Genomic DNA, 10,826 nt, shown 5'->3' with positions numbered 1-10,826 from the left:
CTGGTTCTGGTTCTCTCCCCATTTCAGATTGGGGTGGTTTCTCCAAGATGAGTTGTAGGTGTCTCCATAGAAGTCATTTGGTCTAGAACCTTGATTGTGCATGTACTACACTTGTTCATGCTACTGTTCTTCATATCTTTCCTCCTGCTGTCCCATACCACTGGTGGTTGGTTAGTTGTGCTCACTGCTGCAAGTTGTAATCCGTCCATCCTCTTTGTCATCATTTCAATTTGCTGTTGAAGCTTCTGGTGCATGAGTTTGTTCTGAGCTAATATTGTATCAATTCCTTCAAGTTCAAATACACCTTTCTTTGGAACTGCTTCCCTTTCAGAGGAGTAGAAGTACTCATTGTTGGCCACCATGTCTATGAGATCATGTGCCTCTTGAGCAGTTTTCATCATTTGCAAAGATCCTCCTGAAGAATAATCCAAAGCTTTTCTTGAAGGCAAGGACAAGCCTTCATAGAAATTCTGCAACTCCACCCATTCATTGAACATTCCTTCTGGATACCTTCTGATAAAAGCTTTATACCTCTCCCAGGCTTCATACAATGATTCTCCTTCTAGTTGTCTGAAGGTTTGCACATCAGTTTTTAGCTTAATGACTCTCTGGGGTGGATAGAATTTGGCTAGAAATTTGCTAACCAAATCATCCCAATTGGTGATGCTTTCTTTAGGGAAGGTTTATAACCAATGTGTGGCTTTGTCTCCCAGTGAAAATGGGAATAACAAGAGTTTATAGATGTCAGGGTGGACTCCATTGGTTTTGAAAGTGTCACAAATTTTCAAAAAGACAGAGATGTGTTGGTTTGGATCTTCAGCAGCACTTCCTCCATATTGACAATTATTCTAAACCAGGGTAATCAGTTGAGGCTTGAGTTCGAAGTTGTTAGCATGAACATTAGGTGTTAGGATACTGCTCCCACAATTCCTTGGGTTGGGGATAGTGTATGAGGCCAAAACTCTTCTCTGAGGCTGGCCATTGTTGTTGGTCACATCCTCAGGTGGATTTGGGATGTTACCCTCCATCTTTTGATCCTCTTTGTCTGATTCTTCTTCTCCAATAACTCCCTTCCCTCTGCTTCTCTTCTTCTTCTCAAGAGTGTTCTCTCTGGCTCAAAATCAAAGGAGGTGGATTCACCTCTTCTCCCTCCTGGCATACAACACAAACAAAACCAGAAAAACTAAAACAAAACACTCTACTGCTAGAGCGTGGTTAAGGTTAGTTGAAACAAAATCTAAAACAATTAAAATGCTCAAAAAAAACAAAGAAAAAATGCTTAATCTAAATTATCACCTACTTAATCATTGTCAATCTAAATCAATCCCCGGCAAGGGCGCCAAAAACTTGAGGACGGAAAGACGATTCCACACAAACTCACCGGCAAGTGTACCGGGTCACATCAAGTAGTAATAACTTACAAAAGTGAGGTCGATCCCACAGGGATTGATGGATTGAGCAACTTTAGTATGGTGATGAATTTAGTTAAGCGAATATTCGATGATTTTGGTAAAATTCGATTTACAAGAACTAAATTGCAAGTAAACTAAAGTGCAGAATGAAAATTGGCAGAATCTTAAACTCCAGAAGAGGTAAATTATAGAAACTTAAAGTTCAAGAAATTAAAAGAGCTGAAACTTAAATTGCAAGAAAAGTAAATAACTTAAACTTAAAGTGCAAGAAATTTAAATTACAGAATCTAAATTGCTAGGAAACTTAAATTGCATGAAGATTAAAGGGATTTGGGTATTGAGAATCTAAACAGAACTGGAAAATGTAAATTGCAGTGAATTAGAGAACTCATAGATGAAGAAATGCAGAAAATAGATCAATCAGGATTTTAGTAACAAAACAGAAATGAAGAATTTTTAGAAGAAGATAAAACAGAAAGAAAACTTAGATCAATTCTAAAATCCTAAAAGAGAAATTGACAATTGCAGAAGAATAATTGATGCCAGGGCATCATAGGCTAGTTTCACTAGACTTTTTCTTTGTTTTTAGTAGGTTTTATGCACTTTCTTGAGTTATAAGTAAGCCATTTGGGTAGAAATTCATGCATACCAAGATTCATCTAATTATGATTAATTGAATGCAATTTCATGAGAATTATGCTATAATTACTTGTATGCTAAGAATGATTAGAATTCTCATGACTTTAACAAGGCTTTGATGCATGTATTGGTTGATGATGGGTGAAAGAAAGCATGGAGGAAGGTTGAAGAATGAGCATGGAAAAGATGGAGAAGAAGCAAAGTTGGTGGCTAAGTTAGACCACCAACGTCGCCTCAAATGTTGGAAGAGAAACAGAGCACTTCTCTGTAGACACTGCTGATGCTCACGTATGAGGCAGCGTTGGACATCCAACGTTACCCCCAACATGGTGATAAAAACTTCAATTATGGAGCTAAATGTTTTTTGGGTGACGCATACGCCTCTATGACGTGTACGCGTGAAAAAGCAAAATTCTATATCACGCGCAATCGTGCGTCACGCGCACGCATTGAATGGCAAAAATTGACCATCAATGCGTACGCGTGGGTCACGTGTATGCGTCAAAATCGAATGTTGGAGGTCCAACGTTGCCTCAAACGCTGCCTCCAACATCCGCTATGCCAAGCCCATAAATTGGAGTCGAGAATTTTGAATCTACGCGTACGCGTGGATGGAAAAAAAGGCAAAGCACGCGTAAGCGTGGAGTACGCGCACGCGTGAAAATGCCAACATTGGAGGGAACGTTGGAGGTCCAACACTGAGGCCAACGTCCCCTGCTTCGTTTTAAAACTGCAAAATGAAAATCTTGCATCGACGCAGATGCGTGAAGCACGCGTACGCGTTGATAAGCATTTTTAACCTTTTTGTGCGGAAGCGCAAGGCACGCGTACGCGTGGGTTAGCTGAACATTGGCCCTCCAATGTTGAGTCAAACGCCAATGACAGCAAGCTTCCTGGTTTTTCTGGTTTTGTTCTAAATGGCATTTGAGTCTACGTTAGCCATCAAACGTTCACACAAACGTGAAGCATTAGGATTCAAAATTCACACAGATATCTTCTCAACACCAAGGAAAACCAATTGGAGCCATTTTTAACCCAATTCCATCAAGGCCAAAAGCCCAATTCAAAACTTGAAGATCAATGGAGGAAAGTGTGTAAATAGCTTAGAATTTATGTTAGAAAAGAATTTTTACTTTTTCATTTTTGGGGAATTCCGTTTTTATTTTCTGAAATTCTTTAGCTTTTAGTAATGTCTCTTTCAATTGTAATTTCCATTTTGAGAGTTATGAACAACTAAACCCTCTCATTGGGTTAGGGAGCTCTATTGTAATTCAATGGATCAATAGTAGTTTACATCCTCTTCTTCTCTCTTTTCTCTTGATTTTGTTAGAAAGCTTTCGGTCTTAATTCGATTGGATAGTTGTCTTGAGAGAGAAGCTATCCATAATTGGAATTCTTCGGAGCCTCGAGAGAGGAATGAAGAGTTCATGCTAGAATTGCTTTCTCTCATTGGATTAGATTGGGGGTTGGATGGATATAGTGACATGTAATCCTACCAATACTTTGATCTATGAATTTGTGTGGTATAGTCAGTGACCAAACTTTAACTCTTCTCGTGAGAAATTAAATCAAGACATTGGGAAATTGTTCATGCTTAGAGAGATTGGTAAGCAAGACATTGTGATCCAATCATCTAAGATTGCCAAGCAATGTTAATGAATGCATTGATTGAGTAAGAGATGAAAATGACTTGATCCGGAGAATTCAATATCTCCTGAAACCCAATGAATCCCCATTTCTGATTTACCCATTCTATTTATTTTCTGTCTTTAATTTCATGCTAATTCCCCATTCCCATTTACTTTCTAGCAATTTAAGATTCTGTCATTTAATTTCCTGCAATTTAATTTCTGCCATTTACTTTCTTGCAATTTAAGTTTCCTGCCAATTTACCTTTCTGCAATCTCAATTTCAATTCCGATTTAGTTCTTGCATAAATCACAAGAATTTTCATCAATCATAATAATCACTTAGTTCTTGCATAAATCTCATGATTTTGTATAAAATAAATGATGTTTGATTGAATCACAATAATCATGAAATTCCACTCCAACCACTTACTTATTGTGCAAGAAAGTGCATAAAACCTAATGAAACAAATGAAAAATGCTTGTGAAACTAGCATAAGATGACTTGTCATCAGCATGCTGCGTGTCAACTCTTTACTTGTAAAATTCACCCACTTGTAATTATACTAAATAATCTCATTTTCAATAAAAATAACAATATTTTTTTTCATATAAAAAATAGCCTACTTTTTACTTATTTTAAGAAATCAAGTATATAGTGAAGAAAGAAAAGATTTTTTCCGTCTCTTTGTCAAGTTCACATTATAAATACATATTAATGAACAACCCTAAAATGGATAAGAAGTTCGAACTAAAATGAATTACTGATCATTTGCTTTTAATTGTTCAGTTTACAGTCTTTTATTTCCTTCATTTTCTATATACTTTTGATACCTCAAAAGAATTACTATAAGTTGTTTGTAATCTAAGTTAAACTTTGTATTATTATACATTAAATTAGCAAACAGTTTTTGAGTAGTTCATGTATTTGATTATATCTTGCATCGAGAATCTTAATTCTTGTAGTGTATCTCATAAACATATTTCAACATTTATTATAATATAATCTAATAGCAATTTTCTTAGTTTGAGATGTTATATGGTAATAATATATAATGTTTTTAAATTAATTGATTGATTTTAGTCACTATAGTGTTTCACAATATCTAAAGTTATTAGATAAATTAAAATCTAAGTCATGTTTAGCCTATAAAAAATTTTGAGGAAAAATATCTTATAAACACTTGTTAAAATAGTAAAATTCTCAACTAAGGTCGAGAGCTATAGGCGTAAGTATGGTTAGTCAAACTACCATACATCCTTGGTTTTTGCACATTTTTTTAACTTTATCAATCTTTATTTATTAAGTCCAGCTAGGGAGACAATGAAATATGTATACAATGGCTACAATGGGATGTTTATTAGGCCCAATTAAAATTCAAACAGAAAATTAACCCATCAATAACCCTAATCTCCTTTGGCTGTTTAATTTCCCACACCACCCAATTTATTATATTTTCACTTTTTCCCCAAAATCCCAATCCTTTTGGTTGTCGCCGTTTGCCTCCCCCACCAAAACCCTCCCAATCACTGTACAGACCTACGACCACCCAGACCTGTGTGCGCCGCAAGATTCAACTGCGGAAGGTGAACTATGAACGCAAGCCTCCTAATCGTTGCCCTCAAGTACAACGCCCGGTTGCTGCTGAACATCCCGCCGTTACTGCAACCGAGCCCTTGTGCTCTACGCCTCCGACCAGAACTACAGCCAAGGGAGTCCTCATCGCGAACTGAGCAGCTGCACAACTCTCCTCGCTCTAGCGCCGTCATCCCCGAGCAGCGGAACATCCGACCCTAGGAAAATAGCCGCCTGCTCATCAACAGTTCACCGGAAACACAACGAACATCATGACCGGAATAATCCTAACCATCCAAGGTAAGTGGGTCAAGTTGTTCAATATTCGAATGGTAATCGCTGTTGCATGCTGTACTATAGATAGATTTTGTTGATGATATGAGTGATTTTGTTGCAATTCATGATGATTTAACTTTAGCGCAGGAAAGGTCGAAAAAGTTTGGTGATCTTGTTTATATAGCAGTAAAATTTAAATTTTTTTTTCTCTTTCCACGTAGACCATGTGCACTCAATGTGACGTAAACTGGCTGACCATTGTTGAAATTCGGTTGATATTTGTTGGATGGTTACTTTAGTAGGATATTAGATGGTTAGTCTTGCAATTTTTCTATAGTTTGGACAATTTCAAAATCTGACTATTTTGCTCTTGTCAATGTAGCCAAAGAATTACCTGAACTTTTTGTTATTGGTTTGTAATAAAAGTAAAATAATTTTCTTATCAGGCCTGGACCGTTAGATTTTTAACCCCAGACGATAAAATATAAGGAAAGGGTTTATGGCCTTGAGGTGCACCTTTGTGTTATGCTATTTTGTGCAAACTAAATATGATTATGTTTTTTTTGTGTTTAACTCATGCTCCCAGCTACATGAGCTGGATAACTACACAATATTATCTTTTTTTTTTGTGTGGCTCAGGAAGCATTAAAACAACCTCACTATCCCAGCTTCAAGGTTTCTATAAGACAGGCATCCTTAATTGCTAGGAGGTGAATCGATATGGTTTAGTGTTCCTTAGATATTAATTTTCACAACATTTATATTGGTTTATACGACTTTACAACACGATGTCCAGTTTCTATTTTTCTATATTCATTAAGTTGTTTGAAGCCTTTTTAGATTCAGCGTGAATCATGTATCTTTCGTCTTTGATCCAACCTATTGGTAAACAGTTTTGGGCAGTCACTGAAACTTGTGCTAAGAAGTGGAATGAAACCTTAAATGCGTCTTTGGTGCATTTTATACTTTGTAAACACTCTTCTTTATTATGTGATTGAATTGTTGGTCCTTATCATAGGTGCTGGGGATATTTAATTGGATGGGTACATTAGTATGTAATGTGGCGATCGGTATTGATAGATGATGTTAACGCAGGAAAATTGGGAGAATTTGATTTCAATGACCATGAATGATGTGTTGATGTTATTATGTTGAAGGCCACTTTGAAAACAGATAAAGTAAATGCTATTTTGATGTTAATATGTTATGTTCCAGCTTATTTTTTCTTTTGTTTTTTGCATGATTTTTTCTTGTTAAGTAAACATTTCCTTTCTATATGCTTAATTCGGAGGACATATGAACTCCGTACCTAAGTTCTGAATCATTTATTCGCATGCCCTTTTGTGAAGGGTAAAATTTATTTCTGTAGCTGCCAAGTTAATGGATTATGGGAAAGTAGTTATTGGTGTGGTTGTAATTGACGGCTATGCTCCTCCTCTTAGTTTGTTAGTAATATTCGTAAGCAATTTGGATGGTAACTTTAATAGGGTATTTGATGGTTGGTGTATCTAATAGAAATTGCCCATATTTATTTGGATCATTACTTAAGTTTGTGGTTGGACAGTTGGATTTCGTATTTGCTGCCATGTCTTCATGAATTAATTTTTTATCTTAATAATAGATGGTTACAAAAGGGAAATTTTGAGGTTTGATCATTATATATCTTCCACAACACAGCAGATATAAGAAAAAGGCTATAATCTTTGAGGCCTATATTTTCTTATCTGCCTCGATACATCAGGGTTATATTCTTATGCCATATAGCTCCAATAATTAAGGTTACATCAATTGGAATGTAATATTATGCTATTATTTACGTTATTTGGTTGCAGGTCACCTGCCTCTTTTGTAAGAGTCAACGAGTTAGATTTCAGGGGAACTATTGCGTGAGTAAATTTCAAGGTGCTCAAACAAACCGATCTCTATCAAACACAAACTCAGATGGGTAAAACGGTATCCCATTGATTACATGAATAAATGAACATGTTTGGTTATTTTTTTGGCCGTTATTCTGATCCTTTCTTGTTTTTCTCAACAGAAAATAGTGAAGACGCGATGATCACCTTGCTACATTAACAACATGTTTACCCACTTGGAACGACATAATGAGCAGGCTAAGTTGGCCGAGATTGAGGCCATTGGATTTGATTTCTTGCGCCGGGTACCACAATGGCATGTGAAGCAGAGCATCATGCTCCAACTAGCTAGGGTCTATGACGTGGAGACAAACACTCTCAGGGTCGACGCAGGAGACATTCGCATTACCTCAAAACTTATTGGCAATGTATTCGGCATACCTTCGCGAGGTTAGTGGAAGCTATGTAATATGTAAAAATTCCTCTGCGTGATTATGCTTTTTCCGTTGTTGATACGTACTGATTGTGGTAAACTGTTTCGTTTCGCGCAGGGGACCCAATCCCGGAACTGCAAAAAAAAATGCATCGCATTTGGCAATTAAGAGAGAGTTTTAGAAGAAAACTACTACCCAACTGCGGGACTTTGTCTTTGCCTGTCCAATGGAGACCAAGCAACAGAGGATGTCCTTTAGAAGATACTTTATCATGGTTGTTTTGAAGATGTTTCTTAACCCCACAAGCCAGCAGACTATTTCTCCATGGCACCTCCCTCCGATATTGGATGTCTCGAACCCAAGAAGATTTCACTGGCCGTATCAGATATTAAAGTGGCTGCGAGATGCAATAAGCAAATTTCAAGACGAGAACCGGGAAACATGCGGCGGGTGCATGTTCGTGTTGCTGGTATTGCAAATAAATTACATAAATTTAAAAACCATGTACGGCTTTAGGTGTAAGTCCTAATATTTAAGTTATTTGTGTATAGGTTTTGTACTTTCAGCGCTTAAAGCATGGTCTGTTGCATGCATGTCAAGTACCCGAGCCTTTGATTGTTGAATGGACCACTAATGAACTTGATAAGAAGGCCGACCATGTTATCTCACAGGTTCAATCTCTACGAATCTCTTTTTTATAATCTAGTTGAACACAAATGCAATTGGAGGTTCACGTTGTTTTTTTCATCTCTTTGTTGTCCCATGTTGTACACACAGGGTTGCATAGTTAAAAATGCAAAGAAAGAGAAAAAAAAAGAAAAAACAGTCTTCTAGTAAAGTAGTTAACGAGAAAGGAAGGTGTAAAAGGCCCCGCAAGGACCCTGACCAATCTCCATCTACCCAAGACAAGACTACATCTCAGCCAAGCTATAAGGAGGCGGATAAGGTAGTCTACTTTCTTTATGATAGATCGTACGCTCATTTAATTAGATCCTTACTTATGTGATATGATGGTTGATCCTTATCATAGAATATGCGGTTACAAAATTGGAAAGTTACTTCAGTACCTGGCTACATGGTTGCTTTTGATATATGATCTGTATAAATGAAAACTTGGGAGACCTGACTTCAATTACCGTGAATGTTATTTACATGTTTTTATGTTGAAGGCTTGTTTGAATACATTTGTTGTGTCTTAATTTTCTTAAGTTTTTATTTAGGTTGAGTTTGCTAAATAAACACATGCATTTAAGATGCTCAAATTAGGTTCTGGTCTAAACTACATAGATAACTTATGATTTATTTATTTGGATGACTTTTTATGTATGAAAGAATTGCTATATGGGGCTGCCGAGTAGATTGATTGTGTGAAAATAGTTTTCATTGATGATTGGTGTGGTTGTAATTGAGGGCAGTGCTGCTCCACGTAGTACGTTTATATTTTTTGTAAGTCATTTGGATGTTCACTTTAGTATAGTTTTGGATGTTCACTTTAGTAGGGCTTTGGATGGTTGGTTTTTATGATAGATAGTGAGTTTTTTATGTTGGGTTTGTATAATTGGAAGGTAACTTTAGTATGTAATCGAATGGTCAGTTTTCATAGATGATGTTTAAACAGGAAAATTGGGAGAGTTGTTTGGAATGGTCAGCTTTGATTTTTTATTTGGATTGTATTTGTTATGTAAATTGATGCATTTAAGATGTTCAAAAGGGTTATGTTCTAAACTGGATTGCTAATTTGTCATTCATTTTTGTTAGTATTTTCATGCATCCGTCTTTATCTTTGTACATTCCTTCATTGTTTGCTGTGCAACATTCTGTGATGTGCATGTAGTTGTTAATTCTTTTCTAATTCCAACAGTATGGCAAGGTCGAGATCAGAAGAAAACAGCAGCGCAAGGACTCTGACCAGTCGCCATCTACTAGGAGCCGGGCAAAACCTCAGCATAGGGATATTGAAACGCAGAAGGTGTGCTTGGTTAATTACCATTACTTGTGTTATTATCATTGGTGTTTATTTCTTCATGCAAATGACGATATCTATGACGAAGAGTTTAAGTATTTTTTATGCAAATGACGATATGTAAGAATATATACCATAGGAATCCAGGCCTGGTACGAGGAGAAAATTGCTTGTCCGCAGAAGCCGATCTATAAGCGGCACCAAAAAATCAATTACAAGAGAAATTGTCCCAGGAAGCAATGCTGCACCGTTGGTAGTCCCGAACTCTGTTGATGAGGACAACGTCCCGCTTGCTAGAATAATACGATTATTCCAACAGCAGCATCCACCACATAATGTAAAACAAGCAGAGCCCATGTTCAAAGGCAAGCACAATGGTCCTCAAGAAGAAAACACTGACCACAAGGATGCATATCCACACACGCCGCTAGCAGCACATGTCCAGCTCAGTGACTCTGATTTTGACCGGTAATTGGTTTCTGGTTACCTTGCTGTATATTTCTCTTCTTTTTTTTTCATACCCTGCCTTGTGATTAGCCGTCTAGCTAGTCATAACCTGTCATTTTAGCTAACTTTATGTCGCATTCGTTTTCAGAGAATTCGACATCTCGATCGTTCAGGTCCTGAGTTTGAGCAAGTACTCAATAACGTTGAACAGGGGCGCGAAAAAAGGCCATAATCATGCAGCCCCTATGATACGAAAAAATTACTTCTTCCATTTTAACTCCCAACAAGTGCACCGGGTCGTATCAACTAAGAAAACTCACAAAGAGTGAGGTCGATCCCACGAGGATTAACGGATTAAGCAAGCAATAGTTGATTAATTATTCTAGTTAGACGATTCAATTTTGAGTGATAAGCAACAAGGAAATGTAGATGACATAAAAGTAAAGGAAAGCAATAAAGTGCAAGGAAAGTAAATGACAAGAAATTAAAGTGCTAAAAATTAAAGTACAAGAATGTAAATTGCAAGGAATGGAAAGTACAAGAAAGTAAAGTGCAAGAAAGTAAATGACTAGAAAGTAAAACAAAGTGAAGCATT

This window comes from Arachis ipaensis, chromosome B08, assembly GCF_000816755.2.
Source record: "Arachis ipaensis cultivar K30076 chromosome B08, Araip1.1, whole genome shotgun sequence".
Taxonomy (NCBI): Eukaryota; Viridiplantae; Streptophyta; class Magnoliopsida; order Fabales; family Fabaceae; genus Arachis; species Arachis ipaensis.
Note: the sequence above shows the minus strand (reverse complement) of the source record.